At 42.3% G+C, this 22,079-nt stretch overlaps 1 long non-coding RNA gene across 1 annotated transcript; it reads right to left on the bottom strand.

Moving 5' to 3' along the window:
• Positions 1-15,959: 15,959 nt before the first annotated feature.
• LOC139073709 (uncharacterized) lies at positions 15,960-21,372 on the bottom strand. The gene is made up of 4 exons (XR_011522691.1): positions 21,235-21,372; positions 20,727-20,877; positions 19,082-19,191; positions 15,960-16,107 (listed from the first exon to the last, which is right to left on the bottom strand). It is a non-coding gene; the product is annotated as an uncharacterized lncRNA (long non-coding RNA).
• Positions 21,373-22,079: the final 707 nt, after the last annotated feature.

Raw genomic sequence — 22,079 nt, 5'->3', positions numbered from 1 at the left:
CTGCGCCGTCCTGGAGCCAATCAGAGGAAGGACAGAAACTGAAGCAGACACAAGGGGACAGGATGTGTTAGCTGGGGGGCCCTGTCATGGGGTTTCTACATCAACCGCCTCACAAAAAGGGGAAGTGCTCTCTCTCCTGTCCTCTCCGCAATTCCTGCTGATGAGACAGGGGAGGGTCTTGGCTTCCAAAAGATGTTTCTTCCCCTCAATGCCCAGATGAGGCTGAACTCATCACCAGATGAACGCCCTGAGGTGTGAACCTCATTCTCAATCTACGGGACAAGGCAGAAGATAGATTTGTGCAACAGACTGACTTGAATGTCAATCCGAAATCCACAAACTAGAGTTCTGTTCTTGGGCAATGCATTACACCACTTTATGCTGACGTTTCCTCATATTTAAAAAGGGAAGCCTAAAATTATCTTCCAAGTATTTAATACTATGATATATGCTTAAGTTCCCAGCAAGGTATTTAGTGCATTAAAAATATCCTAGTAACGTGAGTTCTCTTTCCATCTTCCCCCAGTGGCATTGAAATTGGGGAAGGATAGGGTAGCGCATCAGCACATGCAAAATCCTAAAGAGATTGAATGGTCAGGAGACAGACTTTGGGGTTGGGGCCAGATGGGGCACCCAACTGGGTGCTGAAATGAAGAATAAGACCAGGGATGGGGGGGGTGGTGTTTGTGCATCACAGAGCCGAGTAAGACAAGAACTCCCATCATGGGTTCTCATATCCACTGCCTCTGAAGACAAGAAAGAGCTGCTTCTCCAAACGGCAGCTGTGGCAGATATTGATGGTGGTCTACACAGCAGCCATTGCTCACTGTTTCCTTACTAACAGAAACCTAGTTCTGTTTGAGTGGCTATGTTCCACGCTCAGGGCCATGAGGATGAAGTTTGAGTTAAGGCAATCTAGCAATCCCATTTGCAGTGTTTGGTTCAGAGTTGGGCACACGACCATGTACGGCCAACAATACTTAGAATATACCATGGTTTCTGGAAATCGTATTTGTCCCTTAATGACAGAGGGTCTCATAAGATCATTGCCTCCTTTACTCCTGTTCTTCATTGGCAGGTATATCACGATGCTGTGATATCTGGAGTTGCAGCAGCTGTATTGCAACCATGAGGTAACAAGTTTGAACACAACAGCAGAAATACTGAGCAAATTGAGGTGGAAGAATACAAGACTCAAGGTTCCTAGAAGGTCCTTGGATTGCTAAACCAGCCCTAGGATGGCCTACCCCTGGAATTCTTAAAAAGTAAACAATCTAGATTTTCTGTCAAAATGTCAGACTAAGTCTATGGACAAATAGTCCATCTTAAAATACAATAATTATTTTTAAAACATTAAAATATCTTAATACAACATTTTAAAGATCTTGTTAAATGGCTCAAAGAAATGAAAACTAAGTGAAGGCTATATAGTCAAAAATTAAAGGAAGATAAAATTCCCCAGAGTCAAGCTGAATGCTGAACCTGGCTCTCGCCTTGAAGGTGATGAATTAAGTTTTATTTTCGCGGTCTTGCAGACTATAGAGGCTAAAGGATGAAGCCCAGGAATCATTCCAGTTAAGAAGTCTAGGGGGACACTCCCTTTGCTAAGCCAGACCAAAAGCTCCCACTTCATCATAAGAGTAAGTTAAAATTACTCGCCCATTTCTGAGGGCTACAAAGAACACATGGTTTGAAACTTAGCATTAAACAGGAGGCCAAAAATGCTATTCCTGAGAAATGGCTAATGCCAGTGACCCTATATATGTGTCTTTCTGGTCTTTTTCTCTGTGTGTGTCCTTCTGTGGATCTCTCTTTCTCTCTCTCTTCTCGCTCTCTCTCTCTCACACTCACTCGCTCTTTCTCGCTCACTCGCTCTCTCTCTGGGTATCTCTCCCTCTCTTTTCTCTGCTTTTCCATCTCTAATGGCTCCGTGCCCCCATTCCTCACAGCCCTGCTCCTTGGTCCTTTTATGATCAAACCCATGCCCCAAGCTGTGCTTGATGGAAAGGGCTGACTCCTAAGGGTGCCTTTCCCATTTGCCCTTGTAGGCTGGCCAGGCTATTTCTCAACCTTCCCACACACTCAAGACCCAGATAATGTATCTGCCCCATGACTCCAGTTCCTGCCGAACTTGATTCCACCTTATGTAGGGTCACCTGGAACCCTCGGCTCCAGCGGCATTGCCTGCTGTCCATGGCACTGCAGCTCCCCACACCTGCTCCTCTCAGCTCTCCTTCACTTGGGTAATGGCTTCTATGCATTAAATTCTCCTCCTCTCTCTTTTTGTGGGCCTTCGTTAGTGATTTTTAACCAGCTTTACATACAAAAAACTGCATCCACAAATACGTGCAATTCACTGAGCTCTGACAGTTGTGACACCATGATTAGACTCAAGATTTCCACCACCGCCAAAAGATTCCTTGTGTCCCTTTCCTCCCAGGCCATCACTGATCTTGTTTTCTTTGGGTAAAATATTTATTTCTTCCCTAACTTATAAGCAAACTTAGCTTGAAATAGTTTTACATTTTCAGAAAAGTTGCAAAGATGCAGAGAGCTCCCATATTCCCTTCATCCAGTTTCCCGTCATGTTAATATTTTACATAACTGTAGTACATCTGTCAAAACCAAGCAATTAACGTTGCTACAATCATTAACTAAACTACAGACTTTATTTGGATGTTATCTATTTTTTATCACTAATGTTCTTTTCCCATACCAGAATCCAATTCAGAAAACCATACTGCATTTATTTCTCTCTTTCGTTTTAATACTTAGAAGAGTTTCTGTTTCCCTGGTTGAATCTTAATTAACATTCCCAATGTGCCTGGATAGCATATGCCCATGGAGGATGTGGGGATGGGCTGACTATTTGGAAAAGGAATGGCTGAATCAGCAACCATAGTTTCCTCCACCTACTAAGGTCATACTGTCCATCAGGGGGTCATTCTGGATTTTTCCTTAAAGAAGGTGATGCAGAGCTGTCATCCTTCACGACTCTCAGAAAGGATCTCAATCTTTGCATTCTTCTAGGACTCAGGTCTCCAGCTAAAGAAGATTTGTGTCCAAGGCTTATTACAGGATGAGCATAGCACATCTTCCTCAAACAAAATCTTTATTTGAGGTGTGGCACAAATAGTGAATAATGATTCCCTTAATAGATTCAGATATATACACATTTGAAGATTAAATATAAACTGAATGTCAGATGCAAAGACAAAATCTACACAAGATGCAACACGAAACATTATTAAAAGATGAATTTGGTGAAAAAACAGAGAGTGGAAGTGTGGTTACCACGGGCTGGGCAGTGGGAGAATGGGAGAAATGTTCTTTAGGGGTACGTAGTTGAAACTAGCAGGTAAGTAAGTCCTGGAGATCTAATCCACAGCACAGTGATTATAGACAACAAAACTGTCTTCTAAACATTAAATCTGCTAGGGAGTAGACCTTTTTTTTTTTTTTTTTTTGAGGAAGATTAGCCCTGAGCTAACATCTGCTGCCAATCCTCCTCTTTTTGCTGAGGAAGACTGGCCCTGAGCTAACATCCATGCCCATCTTCCTCTACTTTATATGTGGGACGCCTACGATAGCATGGCTTTTGCCAAGCGGTGCCATGTCTGCACCCGGGATCCGAACCAGCGAACCCCGTCTGCCGAGGAGCTGAACATGGGCACTTAACCACTGTGCCACCAGGCCGGCCCCATGAGAGTAGATCTTAATTGTTTCCACCACTAGAAGAAGTGATAGATGTGTTAGCTAACTCTAAAAAGGCAATCTAATGGCAATGTATCAAACCAATATGTTGCACACTTTACACTTACACAATGTTATATGTCAGCTATATCTCAATTTTAAAAAATGAGATTGCATCAGAACAGTCCAAATATTCCAAAAATACCCCAGCATGGTCACTCCATGCTGACCAGTCCTTCCGGGACTGTGATGGGGTAACGGTCCGCAGACTCTCACTGACAGACCAGCATTCTCCAGCCAGAGCTTGGTCTTCAGAGAGTTCTGCTTGTTGTAGCCTTGGGTCGTTCCCTCACTACACAGAATACCCAACCTACACCTCAAAGACCTTCATTTCTGGGCATCCTCAGTTTGGCTCAGCAAACACAGAGTCTCTGCTGTGGTGGTCTGGGGAAGAGAATCTGAGCCCCGAATGCCCAAGCCCTCCCCAAGTCATGTGCATTAGCCCACACCTCTGTGCTCCATTCCTCCTGCCTAGGAGAACACTTGGTGTTCATCCAAGAAAGCAACCCATGGCTGGGGATGGACTCACCCACTTGCATCTTATCGTCTGGCCCTCATGCAGAAATGCTCCTGCTGCACTTGAGGCAGGAGCCAAGCAAAATTGAAAAATGTACAGGATGTGGTGGTTGCACATCGATGTCACAGTTTAAACAGCCCCCAACTTAGCAACCATACATACAAATGAGCGGTTTTCTCTCTAGTCTCTTTAGGTCTCTGTCCTTTCCCAGGGTGGGGCTGAGAAAAGAACAGAGCTTCCTGAAACTTTTCTACAGGAGACTCAAGTCTGTGTCAGGCAACCCTGATTCCTTAATCAGTGCTTGACATGAATGGCGTCTGTGCCCCAAGTCTCGTATCCGAAGTGGTCACAGTTTGTTTTTTCCAAATGCTAAATGCATATCAAAGCTTTAAAAAAAATTATTTTACTTTCCTCCTTTCCTGAAATACAAGATATTATTATTATATATAATATTCCTTTACCAACTAAATAGGAGTGTATATTACTCTGGCAAAAAGAAATTGAAACATACATATTCAAATGATCATTCCAACTACAATTTTGACTCAGCAACATTTATAAAGCCACTAATTTTCCTTCATGAATATCAAGGAGTTACCAAACGTATCTTGGAATTCCATATAATTGGCAACGTATAATACATATAAAAACTATTTCTTGAGGTTTTTATCTAAAATCCTCCTGTTCATTGGCCAGATACGATTTCTCTTTCTCCTTCTGTCCCTCTGTCTCCCTCCTTTCCTTTCTTCCTCTTGTTTACTCACTCTTTCGCCTCCCCCTTTCTAAACTTTATTTTTCTTAAAGAAAGCCCTATAGTCCTAAACCCTTGGATGAATACAGTTCTCATTTTGTTTAATCTTGTACTCAGTGGTGTGCTGGAGCCAGCCAGCACAAACCAGTTCCTGACAGCTCATTGTGGACATCTCATTGCAATTTCACATTCGGAAATGCCACTTTGGTATCTTGAAATTACCCCTGGTGTGAGTATTTACAACATAGAAATTGGCAAACGCAACCCTCAGGTGTTTTCTTTCAGTGAGCTGATTGTCACACATTTACCATCACACGCTGGTCAACGCCCAAAGGCCAATTTAAAGAAGATTAAACAGAACATGTAAAGAAAAACACTGTGGAATCAAAATCCTGCAGGAAAACCAGAAAATTCATCAAATCATATCTATTTCTGTGTACCCCATCCTGCCCCATTCCTTCCTCACCTAAGTAACCAACATCAGAAATCTTGTGTTCAAACTTCCCTTGCATTTTTGTAGAGTTACCACATAGATATCTACGTGTATATATATATATGTCCATTGCCATTTTTAACTTTACGACAAGTTAGAGTGTTCAAAGTGATTTTTGAAATCTCATCAAATATAGAGTGAGCATGAGTTAATGTTTTATTAATTCATTAATGATGAAATCATCATTCAAAGTTCCTGTCTTTACTCAAATATGGACTCTGCCCATTGTTCCTCCTTCCTGCATGGCTCTGCTTCCATTGGGATTGTTTTCATTTTGCCTGAACTTTTCATTCTTGTGGTACCCATCTGTTAGTGATGGATACAGCTTTTCATTGCCTAAAATGTCTTTATTTCATCTCCAACTTTGAACAGCATTTTCTCCTGTTCTAGAGTTCCAGGTTGGCAGATATTTTCTTTCAGCCCTTGCAAGATGGCATCCCATTGTTGCTGGCGTTCATCATTTCTGTTGCAAATAAACTGTAAATCTCATTGCTGCTCCTTTGAGAATAATGTGTCCTTTTTCTTTCAATGATTTTAAGATTTTGTCTGTGTTTCACAAGGTTTACTATAATGTGTCTCAGAGTAGGTGTGTGTGTGTGCATGTGTGTGTATGTGCTTACTTTTATTGAAGTATAATAGCCAAAAAGGGCACATATCAAATGCACAGCTCGGTGAATTTTCACAAATTGAGCACACACGTGCCAGCACCATCCTAATTCACAAACAGAACATTACTAACTCCATGTAAGCCCCATCTATTCTGCTTTCCAGTAACTTCTTTCCAAAGGTAATCCATGCTCTCCTGACATCTAACAGCATAGAATAAATTTGCTTGTTTTTGCTTTTTACATAGATGTGAATATACTCTACATTCTCTGTGTGTGTGTCTGGCTTCTTTGGCTCAACCAAGCAATTGTAAGATTTATCTATAATAATGCACGGAGTTGTGGACCACCCACTCTCATTGCTCTAGGGAATTCTGTCGTGTGAAGAACCACAATGTATTTATCCGTCGTAGTGTTAGTAAATACTTGTTTAGCTTCTGGCCCAGGCTGTGATGGATAGCATTGCTTTGATTATCTTAATACATGTGTATTGATGAGCATATTTGTGCATTTCTGTTGGTATAAACCTAGGAGTGTAATTGGTGTGTTTCATGCTATGCATGTATTCAACTTTAGTAAGTACTGCCAAACATTTTTTGAAGGGATCGTGTCAGTCTGTACTCAGTGCTTTGGAGTGTTCTGGTTACTCTACGTCCTCACCAGCTCTTCAAGTTTCTCCCTTTTTCGTTTTAGTCACGCTGTCATGAGTAGTGGTACATTATCGTGGTTTTAGTTTGCATTTCTCTGATTACTAATTCAGTTAAGAACATTTTCATAGGTTTTGGTCATTTGAATATCCTTTTTATTTTTGAGAAACGACTACTTTAGTCTTTTTCTCATTTCCTCATTTTAAAAAATTGAGCTGACTTTTTTTTTTAACTAAGCAGCAGGAAGCCTTCTATTTTTCTTATTATGGGTATGCATTCCTTGTCAAATATATTCATTGTGAATATCTGTTCCTACTCTGGTTAGGGTTTCACTCTCATCAGTCATTTCAAAGAATAGAATTTCTTTTTTTTTTAAGATTTTATTTTTCCTTTTTCTCCCCAAAGCCCCCCAGGTACACAGTTGTGTATTTTTAGTTGTGGGTCCTTCTAGTTGTGGCATGTTGGACGCTGCCTCAGCCTGGTTTGATGAGCGGTGCCATGTCCGCGCCCAGGATCCAAACCGGCGAAACCCTGGGCCTCCAAAGCAGAGTGCATGAACTTAACCACTCGGCCACGGGGCCAGCCCCAAAGAATAGAATTTCTGAATCTAATTATGGTCCAGTTTATCTATATTTTTATTTTATATTTAGTACTTTCGTATGCCCTAATTAAGAAATACTTGCTTGCTGCAAAATGTGGAGTTCTCCTGTGTACTGTTCTCAAAGCTTTATATGTACTGTTTAGAGTTATATCTTCAGTCCTTGGGAAATAATGTAGTGTGTGTGTGTGTGTGTGTGTGTGTGTGTGATGGGCCCAAACACACTTTTCATTTGGAAATCTGATTTGTACGGCACAATTTGGTGGAAAGACCATCCTTTCCTCATTGTGCTGCTGGTGTCCTGGGTCATGTTGCAGGAGACTGAATGTGCCTGTTACTAATCTCCCTGTTCTGTTCTAATGTTTGCTGTGTGTATCCATGTGCCGGTAACATACAGAACCAGTTGTTCTTGCTTCGTAATAGGGCTTGACATCTGGTAGTGCAAGTCTCTGGCTTTGTTTTTCTTCTTCAAGAGCTCATTAAATAATTTCGGTGCTCTTTATGCCCAGGAAAAAAGTCTCCCTGGGTTTCGGTTGAAATTACATCAAATGCACACTCTGTTTTGGGAGTAACAACGTCTTTACAATGTTGAGTCTTTTGACCCATGGGCAGGTACAGCTGTCCACCTCCCTTTATTTAGGACTTCAACAGTCCTCTAAATAATGTGTCGTAGTTCAGTGTGGCTGTCTTGCACGTCTTTTGTTAGATTTATTGGATTTATTACATGTATTTGGACTATTGTACGTGGCATAGTTCTCTTTTTTGTTTCGTTTCCCTTTTTTTTCTGATATGAAAAAACATGACTAGGTTTTGTTGATCTATATAACAGCCTTGCAAAATTCATTTATCAATTTTCACAGCTTGTAAATTCTTTTGAATTTTATAGGTACACAACAAGGTGTTCTCTGATCAATGACAGTTTTTATCACTATTTTTCCAATGTTTATATCTTTTATGCCTTTTTCTTGCTTTGTTGTACTGCCTAGAATCACTAACACAATGTTGTGTATAAATGATCATATCAAGATTTCTTCTTTTAATATAATGTTTTTGTAGTGTTATTTATATGTTGTTTACCAGATTAAGAAATTTCCTATCTTACTATAGTTTGTGTTTTTTGTTCTGTTTTGCTGTGGTTTTGTTCTGTTTTGTTTTGTTTACCATGAGTGGCCATTTCATTTTGCTAAATTTGTTCTGCATCTGTCAAGATGTATGATTTATCTCTTTTTCCTTTGTTAATGAGGAAAGTTATACTGATGTATTTTTAAATGTTAAAGTATCCTGTATATGTAGTATGAATTCCACTTGGTTGAAAAATATTATTATTTTTATATAACTGTATTTTATTTGTGAATTTTTATTAAGGATTTTTTAACAAGATCAGCTTGTAATATTTTATCTTGTAATATCCTGGTAAGTTTTGAAATCAATGATTTGCTAACCTTCTAAAATGGGATATAGAAAACAGTATAGACGTTCCTCAAAAAGTTAAAAGTAGAACTACCATAGGGTCCAGCAACCCCACTTCTGGGTATATATTCATTGGAAATGAAATCAGGATCTCAAAGAGATACTGTACACTCATTATTGCAGCATCGTTCACAATAGCCAAGATGTGGAAACAACTTAAGTGTCTGTCAGCATATGAATGGATAAAGAAGATGTGTTGTACATAAACAGTAGAATGTTTTTCAGCCACAGTAAAGAAGGAAATTCTGCCATTTGCAACAACAAGGGTGGAGCTTGAGGGCATTAAGCTAAGTGAAATAAGTCAGACAGACAAAACCAAATACTGTATGATCTCACTTATATGGAATCTATAAAAGTCAGACTCATAGAAGCAGGTAAGAGGATGGTGGTTGCCAGAGGCTGAGGGGTGGGGGAGATGGGGAGATGTTGTCAGAGCATACAAACTTCCAGTTATTAGAAGAATAAGTCCTGGAGAGCTAATGCACAGCACAATGATTATAGAGAGCAAGACTGTATTATGAACTTCAAGATGCTGAGGCTCGATCTTAAGTGTTCTCATCACAAAAAAGAAACGGCAGTTATGTGATGTGTCAGCTAATGCTATGGTAGTAATCATATTGCAATATATAAATGTATCAAATCAACATGTTGCACACCTTAAACTTACACATTGTTACATGTCAATTATATCTCAATAAAAATAACTAACTAAATGAATAAACGGGATATAAAATATATTCTCTTTCTTTTTTCTCTCAGAAACATTTTTTATAAGATTGGTATTATTTTTCCTTTAAAGTTTGGATGAATTCACTTCAAGCACTAAACACAATTTTATTTGTAATTTTCTTGGGTTTCTCTGAGCTACTGGAACAGTGATTTGACGGCTGATCCCAAACTGGATCACCTTGGATAATTAAAAATCAAATAAAGTTAAAATCATATAACATTGGATAATTTCTATGTCATCATGTCTTTAAGTATTAATTTTCCTTCCTTTCCTCTCTTCTTTGCTTCTAGGACTCCAATTAGACGGATCTAGGAACTTTTCTCCATGTTCCTCAAGTCTCTTATGCTTTTTCCCTTGGATTTTTATTGTTCTTTTCTGAATACATCAATTGGGATACTTATTTTTTTTTTAAAGATTTTATTTTTCCTTTTTCTCCCCAAAGCCCCCTGGTACATAGTTGTGTATTCTTCGTTGTGGGTCCTTCTAGTTGTGGCATGTGGGATGCTGCCTCAGCGTGGCTTGATGAGCAGTGCCATGTCCGCGTCCAGGATTCGAACCAACGAAGCACTGGGCCGCCTGCAGCGGAGCGTGCGAACTTAACCACTCGGCCACAGAGCCAGCCCCAATTGGGATACTTTTATCTTATTTCCAGTTTGTTATTTTTTGCCTTCTCTGTTCTGCCCGCTGTGAGCGTGAAGTCAGGGTCCAAAACTCATTAGGTTCCAACGACATGAAAGGGTGGGGTCAGAAAACCGCTGCAACTGTGGGCTTTTTCAGTGGTTAAGGTCACAAGGCGCATGGGAAGCCAGTCCAGCACAGTCTGCCAAGCAAGGCGTGGGGGGTCAGCTCCTCCCTCCTGGGACAGAGAGAATAGGTCCCACCACATCTCTGAGGAATGCCTCTTGGTCATATGCTCCCCTGAGATTTCCTTAAGTCTGCTTTAGAGACGATGCCCATTTTCCTTTCTGTCTTCTTTAGAAAGATTGTGTGGTGTTAAAGTGACAGGTTAATTCTCTAAACCGGTGCCATCCAATAAAAACCACAAATACAAAAAGCACACATGTGTTCTTAAATTTCCTAGTTTCCACACCAAAAAAGCCAAAAGAAACTGGTGAAACTAATTGCATGTTTTATTGAAGCCAATCTATTTTAAAATGTTAACTTTTCAATATAAGAAAATGATCAATGAGATAGCTTACATTTCTTTTGTCATACTCTGTCTTCCAAATCCAGTGTGTTTCACACACGTGATGCATCCCAGTTGAGACTGGCTTCATGTCAAGTACTCAGCAGCCACAGAGCGGCTGCCACAATGGACAGCACAGCTCTAAACATGCTCCTGGTGCTTGAAATAAGCAGAGATCTCCTTCAGTCAGTGTGTCTGTCTCTGTCTGTCACTCTTTCTCTCTTCTGTCTCAGTCTCACTCCCTATAACTATTGGGCTTCTTGCAAATTCTGTTTGTTTCTCCTTTTTTCTCTCTCTCTCTGTCTATCAGTGTGCTTCTCTCCCGCTGAGTCTGAAGGGTCTCTCTGTGTCACCATCTCCCCAAGAACCTAGAACCCACCTCGCACATCACCACCTGGGTCTCTCCTGAGTCAAAAGCTTAGAATAGCCTGTCTGAGCCCCAAAGGGGACTGGGGCTGGCTGGGCCTGCTCTCATGGGATCACAAGACCAGAGCGTCTCTGGGAGCTGATCATTTACAGGAAGATTGTTCACTATCAATCAGTGGCATCTGAAAGTCTCTACAAGGGCAGATCCGTAGAGCGCGTGGAGAAATCAGCCCAAGGATGCTCATCGTCAAGACACCCTTCTCTCTGTGCTGGGGGTGGGGGCCGCCTCGGTTGCCTCCTCCTCATATAGAATAAACGTGTCAAATAGAAGTTATGAGAAGCATCTCAGGTCCATATTCTAGAGAACACCAGGGATGGTGACTGGGCCAAGCGCGGGGGTTTCTGTCCACATCTCTGAGTAATGAGCCTGCGAGCACAGGAAGAGGCCTCCTTCCTGCCTCCGTTCAAGGTCCTATGATGACTTAGGGTCTTATCTCCGCTGTCATAGTGCTTATCTGTCTCCTTCCTGTGTCTTTCTCAGTACGTTTTTCACTGTCTTTTCTGGCCCCTGGTTCTCCCCTGCCTTCCTTTCCTGACTTTCTGTGACTAGTAGCACCAGTTCTCCGTTCACCACTGGGCAGATGCTGGGCTATTTGTTGTTAGATCCACTTCCCAAGTGTGTAGATAGCTTCTGGCATAGCTCCTGTGTTAATTAGTGAGGGTTCTTCAAAGAAACAGGACCAACAGGATGTGCGCGCATGTGTTTGTGTGTGTGTGTGTGTGTGTGTGTGTGTGTGTGTGTGTGTGTAGAAAGCAATAGAGAGAGAGATGGACAGACAGAGAGAGAATGAAATTCTAAGGAATTGGCTCACACGATTGTGGATGCTGGCAGGTCCAAAATCTTCTGGGTAGGCCAATAGGTGGAGATCCAGGGAAGAGCTGTTGTTGCCACTCGAGTCCAAAGGCAATCTGGAGGCAGAATTCCTTCTTCCTTGGGGCATCTCAGTCAGTTTTATCTTAAGGCCTTCAACTGATTGGATGAGGCCCACCCACCTTATGCAGGGTAATTTGCTTTACTCAAAGTCTACCAATTTTAAAATTGATCTCATCTAAAAGATACCTTCACAGCAACATCTAGACTAGTGTTTGACCAAATATCTGGGTACCATGAACCAGCCAAGTTGACACATAAAATTAGCTATCACAGCCCTCAATAATTCCTGCCTCCTGGTGTCCACGCCAGGTCCTACGTAATCACTTCTCCTTGAGAGTGAGCTGGATTCTGTGACTTGCTTCTAACAAACAGAACAGGGCAACCACAATGGGATGTCACTTTGATTGGGCTACAAAACATTGTGACTTCCATCACACTAGCAGACCCGCTCTCCTGCCTTCTTGGCTTGTATGTGTTGATGAAGCAAGCTGCCATCTGGAAAGGTCCATGTGGCAAGGAACTGAGGGTGGCCTGTGGCCAACATCCAGTGAGGACCCGAGGCCTCCAGTCTGACAGCCTGTGAGAAACTGAACGCTGCCTGCAACCATGGGAGTGAGCTAGAAGACATCTTAAAGAAAAAGCTGATTGAATCATGAAGACTTTATTGGTAGAACTGGAGTAGGGAAATTTTATGCTTGGAGGATGCGTTCTCAACTCTCAGAATCTCACCTTGACCTGGAGATTCCTGAATGGCCAAGGCAGGGAACTGGAAGAGACACCCACATGAGATGCCCCTGATTTCACAGAATCCACACTTGATTAAGTCTCTAAGCTGTGGCTGCAAGCCTGGGCAAGGAAGCCCGATGTGGGGAGGCAGACATTGTATTTCCCTCATTGTCTCAGGTCCCCTTGGAATCACCTGCATCCTAGCGCCTTTCACTCAACCAGGCCTTGTGTCTTGGGAAGGACCTGGTCCACAAGATTAGGGGCACTCCCTCCACCACGGGAGCCTCTCCAGGGATGAGTGGGTTGGGGGACTGAGGCAGCCCATGCAAACAGTGGAACCAAGGAACGCAATGGGGCAGACAGGTATGTGGGATGTGATGTCCGGAAACTCAATCAAAGCATGTTTCAGTTTACTCATTGATTTTCTCACAAAAAGGGAAATAATCCCTTTCCTTGAACTCTGTTCTTCTCACTGCTGACCTTGTCTGTGGTGAGGGATGTTTCAGAGCATGACGACGTCTCAACCACTTCACAAACTCCTGCTTACCCATCCCAATCACTATCCACAACCCAAACACCAAGTTCACATGGGTAACTTGGTTCTTTCTTTAATAGATGTCATTTCTTAGAATAGTTTTACATTCACAGAAAAATTAAGAGGAAGGTACAAAAATTTCCCATATTCCCATGGCCCCCACACCTGCACAGCCTTCCCCATTATCCGCATCCCCTACCGGAGTGGGACATTTGTCACCATTGACGAACCTGCATTGACACATCATAAATATTCAAGGTCCATGGTTTACTTTACAGCTCACTCTTGATGTTGTACATTTTATGGATTTGGAGAAATGTGTAATGACACATATACACCATCACAGCATCATACAGAGTAGTTTCACTGCCTAAACATCCTCTGTTCTCTGCCTAGTCTTCCCTCCCTCCCCACTAGCCCCTGTCAACCACAGATCTTTCTACTGTCTCCATAGTGTTGCCTTCTCCAGAATGTCAGAGCTGGAATCATACAGTATGTAGCCTTTTCATGTTGGCTTCTTTCCCTTGGTAACATGCATTTAACTTTCCTCCACGTATTTTCATGGCTTATTAGCTCATTCCTTTTTAGCATCAAAGAATATTCCATTGTCTGGATAGACAACATTTTATTTATCCATTCCCTTACTGAGAGACATCTCAGTTGCTTCCAAGTTTTTGGCAATTATGAATAAATCTGCTACAAATATTCAAGTGCAGGTCTTTTTGTGTGAGCATAAGTTTTCAATTCCTTTGGGTAAAAACTAAATTGCTAGGTCATATGGTAAGATTGTGTTTAGCTTTGTAAGAAACCACCAAATTGTCTCCCAAATGGTCTGCGCCATTTTGCATTCCCGCCAACAATGAGTGAGAGTTCCTGCTGCCCCACATCCTCACCAGCCTTTGGTGTTGTCAGCTTCCTGGATTTTGACCACTCTAATCAGCGTATAGAGGAAATTTGGTTAAGATGTCAAAAGAGGTGCAGTGCACCGGCTGGGAGGTCAGACAGAGGGAATGCCTTCTCTGATCCTGTCTTCCACAGCCTCAGCACCCTGAGCTAAGTTGCTTCCCCTATAGACTTCAAAAATGTCAGTTTGTGAATTCCTTTTCTTCAGAAGCCAACCAAGAAATATTTATCACTTGCCTGTCATGTGCTTGGTGTTTGAGATACAGGAGTGAACAAAACAGAAACAGTCCTTGCCCTCAACAGAGCTCCCAGTGCAATGAGGCAAAAGAACCCAACAGCTAATTATAAATTATTTAACTACCATTGTGACATAAGTAGGGGAAAGAAATGCACATGAGTACCAGACTTCCTCGTCCCAGGCTTGAACCAGGAGCTTAGAGGCTTAATTAAGTATGGATTCTGAGAGAAGCATGGAGCATTTTAAACCTAGATTTATCTTCTAGAGCTGAGTCTGAGCCACAAGATCTAGACACAGGAGGATAAGTCTTTCCCCTAATATGCAAAGGTCTATCTTCCTGGATCAAGACAATCAACTCCCTCCAGAAAGCTGAAGTTGAGTAAGGAAGGGCTGGACTAATGGGATTATTTTTGAGGTGCTTTTGGAGTCTAAACTCTGCCTTCCTTTCATAGTCTCTGCTCTCCTTTGAATTACTAAGGTCCCATAGCATCAATCCAACCAAGACTCGGGTCCAGGGAGAGACCTGGCTTCCCAGCATCCTGGGCCCCCAGCCCAGAGGTCCCCTTCCACCATGTCAGGACTCGCCAAGGGATATCCAATAGCAGATATGACAGGCACCATGCTGCCTACTCCAGCCCCAGGCCTGCAAACAGAGAGATGTACAGAATGTGGCATTCAGAGACATAGTCCCAACCACTTTGTGGTTTTCGTACCAACTGTGTTACCGAAACACCCTTCACAAGGTCTAGTTGGTCCTCCGCTTGACTAGGGGTACAAGAAGGGACTGTCCCTCTTACACTTTCGTTTTTTTATTTTTAGTGAAGCTTAGCCCTGAGGTAACTACTGCCAATCCACCTCTTTTTGCTGAGGAAGCCTGGCCCTGAGCTAACATCCATGCCCATCTTCCTCTACTTTATATGTGGGACGCCTACCACAGCATGGCTTGCCAAGCAATGCCATGTCTGCACCCGGGATCCCAAGGGGGGATCCCCGGGCCACCGAAGCGTAACATGCGAACTTAACCGCTGCGCCACTGGGCCAGCCCCTCCCCTTACACTTTCTCATCCACACTCATGCTCTACTGGGACATTATCTCTGACCCAAACACCAAAATCCAGATTGGTGACGCTGGCCATAGGGTGTGGAGAGGGATTCTGAGCACTGACTTGGGAGTCAGACATGAATGATATTGTAATACTGGCCCTGTCTCATGTAGAATATGGGACCTTAAGCAAGTCACCTTCCCAAGGAGCATTAATAAATGTGACTTGGTGAATTTTCTTTTTTGTTGTTGTTGTTGTTCAACCAATATACATTTATTGGGCACCTATTAAGGTCCTGGGTCTGTGCCAAATATTTAAGATACAAAATCAGTGAGCTCATAGTCCAATGAGGAAGACATATCAAATAGTTCACAAATTTATATAATTGCAGTGTATGTATGTATGTATGGAAGCTGTAGAAACACCAGATTTTTTAAAACAAATCAACATCAAAATATCAATAGTTTATCACAATGGAATGTTTATTTCTCACTCAGGTCACACCAGTACGGGTGTCCCAGGTTAGCAACTGGAGTTCCTCCATGGGGTGACTCATGCTCCCAGGATTCTTCCAACTTTTGGCTCCAGCATCTCCTAAGACCTTGGAGTACCCTGGTACCAGAGAGGGGGACAGAAAGAGAGAGCGAAAATGACACATCCATTTCTTTAAAAAAGAAATACTGAAGTGCCACATATCATGTCTGCTCCAACGTTGAGGATTAGTCAGGAGTCTACAGCTGGGTGCAAGAAAGGCTGGTAATACAGTGCCTGGTGGGGCAGTTGCATCCAGTGATGATGTTTCACTGTATAAGAGAAACCATGAAATGCTGGTGCACTGTAAGTCATAGCTGCCACGTAGTGAATGCTTTAAGGAAGAAAACGGCTCTGATCCCTTGTCAGAAAGGGACTTGACCCTGAGTGCAGACCTCAGAGAAGGCCACCCTGATAATGTTGAGTTTAAATTGGGCTGTGAGAACTGATGATCTGTCAACATGGGAAAGTGGAGTGGAGAGTTGGGGAGAATCTGGGCGAAAGAGACAGTTTTTATGAAAGTCCCAAGTCAGAAAGTAATTTTGCCTGTTCTAAAAAGTTGTGGTAATTCCAGAAGAGGTGGAGATGGGGAAAGAGAGAGGAGAAGCTTAAATGGGGATTGAATGTGTAGGGCTTTCTAAAAGGCCAAGTAAAGATTTGGGATTTTATCTTTAAGATAACGGGAAAACTTTTAAACATAAGCCTGGCATAAACAGATTTTTGTCTAAAATATATCGTTATGACCACTTCATGGAGACAGAATCAGAGGAGGCAATAAAACTAATATTTGCTCAGCACTTATTATGTGCCAGACATTGTTCTGAGTCCTCCACACAGATAGTTTACCTAATTCTCACAATAGCTCTGTAAAGGATTTTTCCATGATTAGACTCATTTTATAGATGAGAACACTGAAGCGCAGAGGGTTGACTCATTTGATTATCATTGTACATCACGTAAGATGTGGAGCTGGTTTTCAACCTGGGTAGATCCTATGTTCTCACCTGCTATTGCTGTATTGCATTTAGCAATAATATCATAAAATAAATTTACGTTTTGTATTTATTAAAGAAAACAAAAACTGTGTGGACTGACCAGTTAGGGAGCTCCTGTCTTCCAGGAGATAGACAAGTTGCTTGGAGTAGGATGGTGACGGTAGGTATTTAAATAAATGCACGGATATTAAGACATGGATAGGAGCCTCCAAAGAAATTCGAATGGAGGTTTGGTTCCCAGAACTGTCTGACTAGGTTGTTTTAGACTGAACTACCCACTGCTAAAAAAAAAAAATGAACAAAAAATAAAGAACATCTGTTTGTGGGCCTTGGAGAGCTTCCAAAGCAGACAGAATCTACGGCTCCAAGACGCTAAAGGGGAAGGAAGCCAAGCAAGGGGAATTTATCATTGTGGGGCGGTTTTACAGTGAGGGTTTGCTGCTTCTGGAAGTCACAGCAGCTGATGAGAGACAGAAAAGCTGAAGGGAACTTTGGCAGTCTCATTAAACAAAATGTGAAATTAGAGGCATCGAGCAGAAGGGTCCATCATGGATGAAGGACCCCAGAAACACCCCAGGCTTTGCGCTGGAACCCTGAAGGGCCAAATCCTGGGATAAAATTAGACCGGACATTAGCAAGACCTCAGAGGGCAAAAAGCTGGCTTTAAATGAGGGTGACTAGTACCTAGACAGGGTGCCTGCCAGAAGCAAAACTAAATCCTCTCTGGAGGGACACAACCATATTGCATGGAAAAGTATCCCAGACAATATCACACAAAATTTTGGGCACGCAATCAAAAACAGCAAAGCATCATGCAGTCAAGATTAGACCAAAGAATCCAGAGGAAAAAAATATGTAATGGAAATAGACCACATTGGACTCTGAATAATTATAGTTGCCACATACAAACAAATAAATGGCAAGATGGAGACTTTCAACAAAAACCCAGAAAATGTGAAAACGAATAAATAAAAATTCTGAGATTGAAAACTGTAGTTGCTGAAGGGATGAACTCAACAGATGAGGTCAACAGCAAATTGGACTCAGCTGAAGAAAGAAATAATCAATTGAAACAAGGATCAGAAGACAATAACCAGACAGATGCACAGAGAGACTAAAGGATAAATATTCAGAAAAGGGCATGAGACATGTATGAGACATGGTAAAAAGGTCAAACATATGTGTAATTGGAGTCCACTGCTGGGAAGAGAAGGGGGATAGACTGCAGAACTCCAATCTCTTCTCACCGCCTCCACTAGCACCACCCTGGTCTGAACCATGGCCGGCCATCACCTGGATAATGGCAGGAGCCTCCTGATCACCCTTCTTACTTCTAAACTCCCCCTGTTCAGTCTAATCTCAACAGAGCAGCAGGGTCATCCTGTTAAACATGACAGTTCCCCTGAAAATTGGGGCCAAGGCTGGCAGATAAGGGGGGGGGACACAGCTACGGCTACCAAGGCACTAGCGATGGCTGCCCACCCACACCACCAACCAAGCCTGTTTCCGGAGTTTGGGCCGATCTAGATGAGAGAAAACGACTACCCAACACATTGCTGTCATTCTAGGAAATCGTTCCCTTTAGAGTAGAGCTTTGTCAAAGGAAAAAGGTGGATCCTACAAAAGATGAAGCAGTGAATGACTGAAAAGACGAAAAGGCAATCAGAAAAAGCTAGCCAGGAGCTGATTCCTAGGGAATGTTTTATGACTCCTGTGAAATTATTGGATAAGATAAGACTGTGGCTTTGGGCAGAAGCCTCCACTGAGAAGAGGAACAGGAGAGCTCTTCACTGGGAGAAGCAGTCCCTGTGCACACAGCTAGAACGGGGGCTGAGAGTGAAACTTCAGGTCAGAGTTGAGTCTGAACAGGAAGTGCACCCGCAGTCCCCAGAGCCAGGGGGAGGCTGTCAAGTGAGATCCCAGTCTGTGTTCTTTGAGAGGAAAGGTCTGAGACATGCACCACCTGCTCCTACTGCCCAGCCACCAGAATGGTGGCACAAGAATGATGCCTAGGTAGTCACACAGGGAATGGCCAAGAGACAGGACCAAAGGCAGCTCACCTGAACATGTTGACTTCATTTCCACATGCACTGGTGCTTCCACGAAGTGCAGAATCTCATTCTTCAGAAGACTAAAAATAGAACTATCATATGATCCAGTAATGCCACTTCTGGGTGCATAACCAAAGGAAGCAAAAGCAGATTACTGAAGAGATATCTGTACTCCCATGATCACTGCAGCAATATTCACAATAACCAAGATATGGAAACAACCTAAGTGTCCATCAACCGATGAATGGGTAAAGAAGATGTGAGCTATATATATACAACACACATGTGAGTATCTCACATCTTATTTATCTGTGTGTATATAGATATATACATCTATATACACTGTGTATATAGATATATACATATATCTGTGTGTATATAATATCTGTGTATAGATATATATCCATGTATATGGATATATACGTGTGTGTGTGTATATATATATATATCTTTATCCCTATATATCCATATGTATACACACAATAGAACATTATTCAGTCATGAGAAAGAAGGAAATCCTGACATTTGTGACAATGTGAATGGATCTTGAGGGCATTATGCTAAGTGAAATAAGTCAGACAAAGACAAATGCTGTATGATCTCACTTGTATGTGGAATCTAAAAACATCAGACTCACAGAAATAGAGAGTAGAATGGCGGTTACCAGGGGCTGAGGGTGGGGACAGGAGACTTGCTGTTTACAAACTTGCAACTAGTCGACAAATAGGACCCGGAGATCTAATGCACAGAATAGTGAATATAGACAACAATGTTGCATTATGAAGGTTAAACTTGGGAAGAGACTCAACTGTTCCCACCACAAGAAGAAATTATATTTATGTGACATTATAGAGGTGTTAGCTAATGCTACAATGACAATGGCATTGCAACATAAATGTATCATATCAGTATGTTGTACACCTTAAACCTACACAATGTTCAATGTCAATTATGTCTCAACTAAAAAAGAAAAAAGAGAATCTCTCTCCAAAGTATGAGTCCAATTCCACGGAATAAGCATGCTAATAATAAAATACAATTTTCCAATAAGATAATAAAAACACTCTCCAATTTGTGTCACTCCTGTGCTCAAAAGCATTCAAGGACTTCCTGTCTCAATCAGATTTACAGGTCTCTGATCTTCTGCCCCGCTCTTGGTCTACTGTTCTCATTGCATCTCCTCCCACTCTCCCACTCTGCTCTGGCCGCGCTGGCATCTTTGTCATGCCTAAAACACACCAAGCATGCATCTGCCTCAGGGCCTTCGCACTTGCCATTCTTTCTGACTGGAATGTTCTTCCCCCAGAAATGTACCTGGTTCACCCTTTCCCCTCCTCCAGTCTTGCTCCAACGTTCCCTTCTCACCCAGACCTTCCTAGGCCATCCTACCTAAAATCGCTACACTCCTTCCAGATTTTATGTTACTTATTGCTGCATTTTTCCCCCTCTTTAGCATGTATCATTAACTGTGTTATGTATTTTACTTATTAGTATTCTCTACTGTCTGTCTCCCCATAGAATGTATCCCTAGGAGGGCGTAGATTTTTTTCGGCAACGTTTTCTATTGTGTCCCTGCAGGTACATGGAACAGTACCTGGCACATAGTAAATCTCAATAAATATTTTCAAATGATGGTGAATGAATAGATACATACAGGATGTAGGAAGATAAGGAAGCATATAGTGCACTGTCATTTGATACAGTTCCAGAGACTGTCTTTCCACATCTGAATCCTGGCTCTGCCGGTGACAAGCTCTGTAACTTTGGGCAAGTTAATCAACCTCTTTGTGCCTCTGATTCTCCCTCTGTGACATAAAAAAAAGCAATGGTTCCTGATGAGGATCAAGGCTGCCCCAGGGAAAAAAGCCCAAGGCGTCCTGACCTACGTGCCGATCTATATCATGCTCCGGGAGGCATAGGATGTCCTGACCTGATCTGATCTGATTCATATCCAAAGTTATAGGACCACCCAATGACCAGACCCCACCTACACTGATACCATTTTAACAATTTTTCATGATCTTTCCTCTGTCTTGTAAATAAATAACTCACATACCTATGCCTTATAAATTTAGCTGTAACCCTCAACACACTGCAGCTCTCACTGCCCATGAGTCCTGTCCCCAAGCTATTCTCTGAATAAAAGAGCACTACTACCAGACCTTGAGTGTCCAAGAAATCTTTCTTTCGACGACTCCAGTCACCGAGCCCACATCAGTTCCTAGCTCTTAGAGCTGTTGTAAACATCCAGTGAGTTAGTATGTTGAGTGCTCATTCAGAGCCTGACACTTAGTGAGTGCTCAAATATTGATGATTAACGTGATTGTTACTGTTGGGGCCACGCCGGTGGCACAGCGGTTAAGTTTGCATGTTCCGCTTCAGCGGCCTGTGGTTCACTGGTTCAGATCCCAGGTGCAGACATGGCACCGCTTGTCAAGCCATGCTGTGGCAGGCATCCCACATATAAACTAGAGGAAGATGGGCACGGATGTTAGCTCAGGTCCAGTCTTCCTCAGCAAAAAGAGGAGGATTGGCAGCAGATGTTAGCTCAGGGCTAATCTTCTTCAAAAAAATAAAATAAAATAAAAATAAAGCAGTCTTAAAAAGTGAACAGAAAGCACTTCACACTCATTAAGATGGGTATTATAGCGGCTGGCCATGGCTGAGTGGTTACATTCACACGCTCTGCTTCAGCAGCCTGGGGTTCACTGGTTCGGATCCTGGGGGTAGACCTATGAACTGCTCGTTAAGCCATGCTGAGGCGGCATCCCATATAGAAGAAGTAGAATGACTTACAACTAGGATACACAACTATGCACTGGGGCTTTGGGGAGGAAAAAAACTGCCTATTATAAAAAATAAAAAATAGTTGTTGGTGTAGACATGGAGGAGTTGCAACACTTGTTCACAGGTGAACAGGAATGTAAAATATGCAGTCGACATGGAAAACAGTATGCCAGTTCCTCAAAAGATTACACAGAATTGCCACATATTCAGCAATTCCACT

Source organism: Equus przewalskii, chromosome 9 (genome assembly GCF_037783145.1).
Source record: "Equus przewalskii isolate Varuska chromosome 9, EquPr2, whole genome shotgun sequence".
In the NCBI taxonomy this organism is placed as follows: domain Eukaryota; kingdom Metazoa; phylum Chordata; class Mammalia; order Perissodactyla; family Equidae; genus Equus; species Equus przewalskii.
Note: the sequence above shows the minus strand (reverse complement) of the source record. Positions and strands in the feature narration are given on the sequence as shown.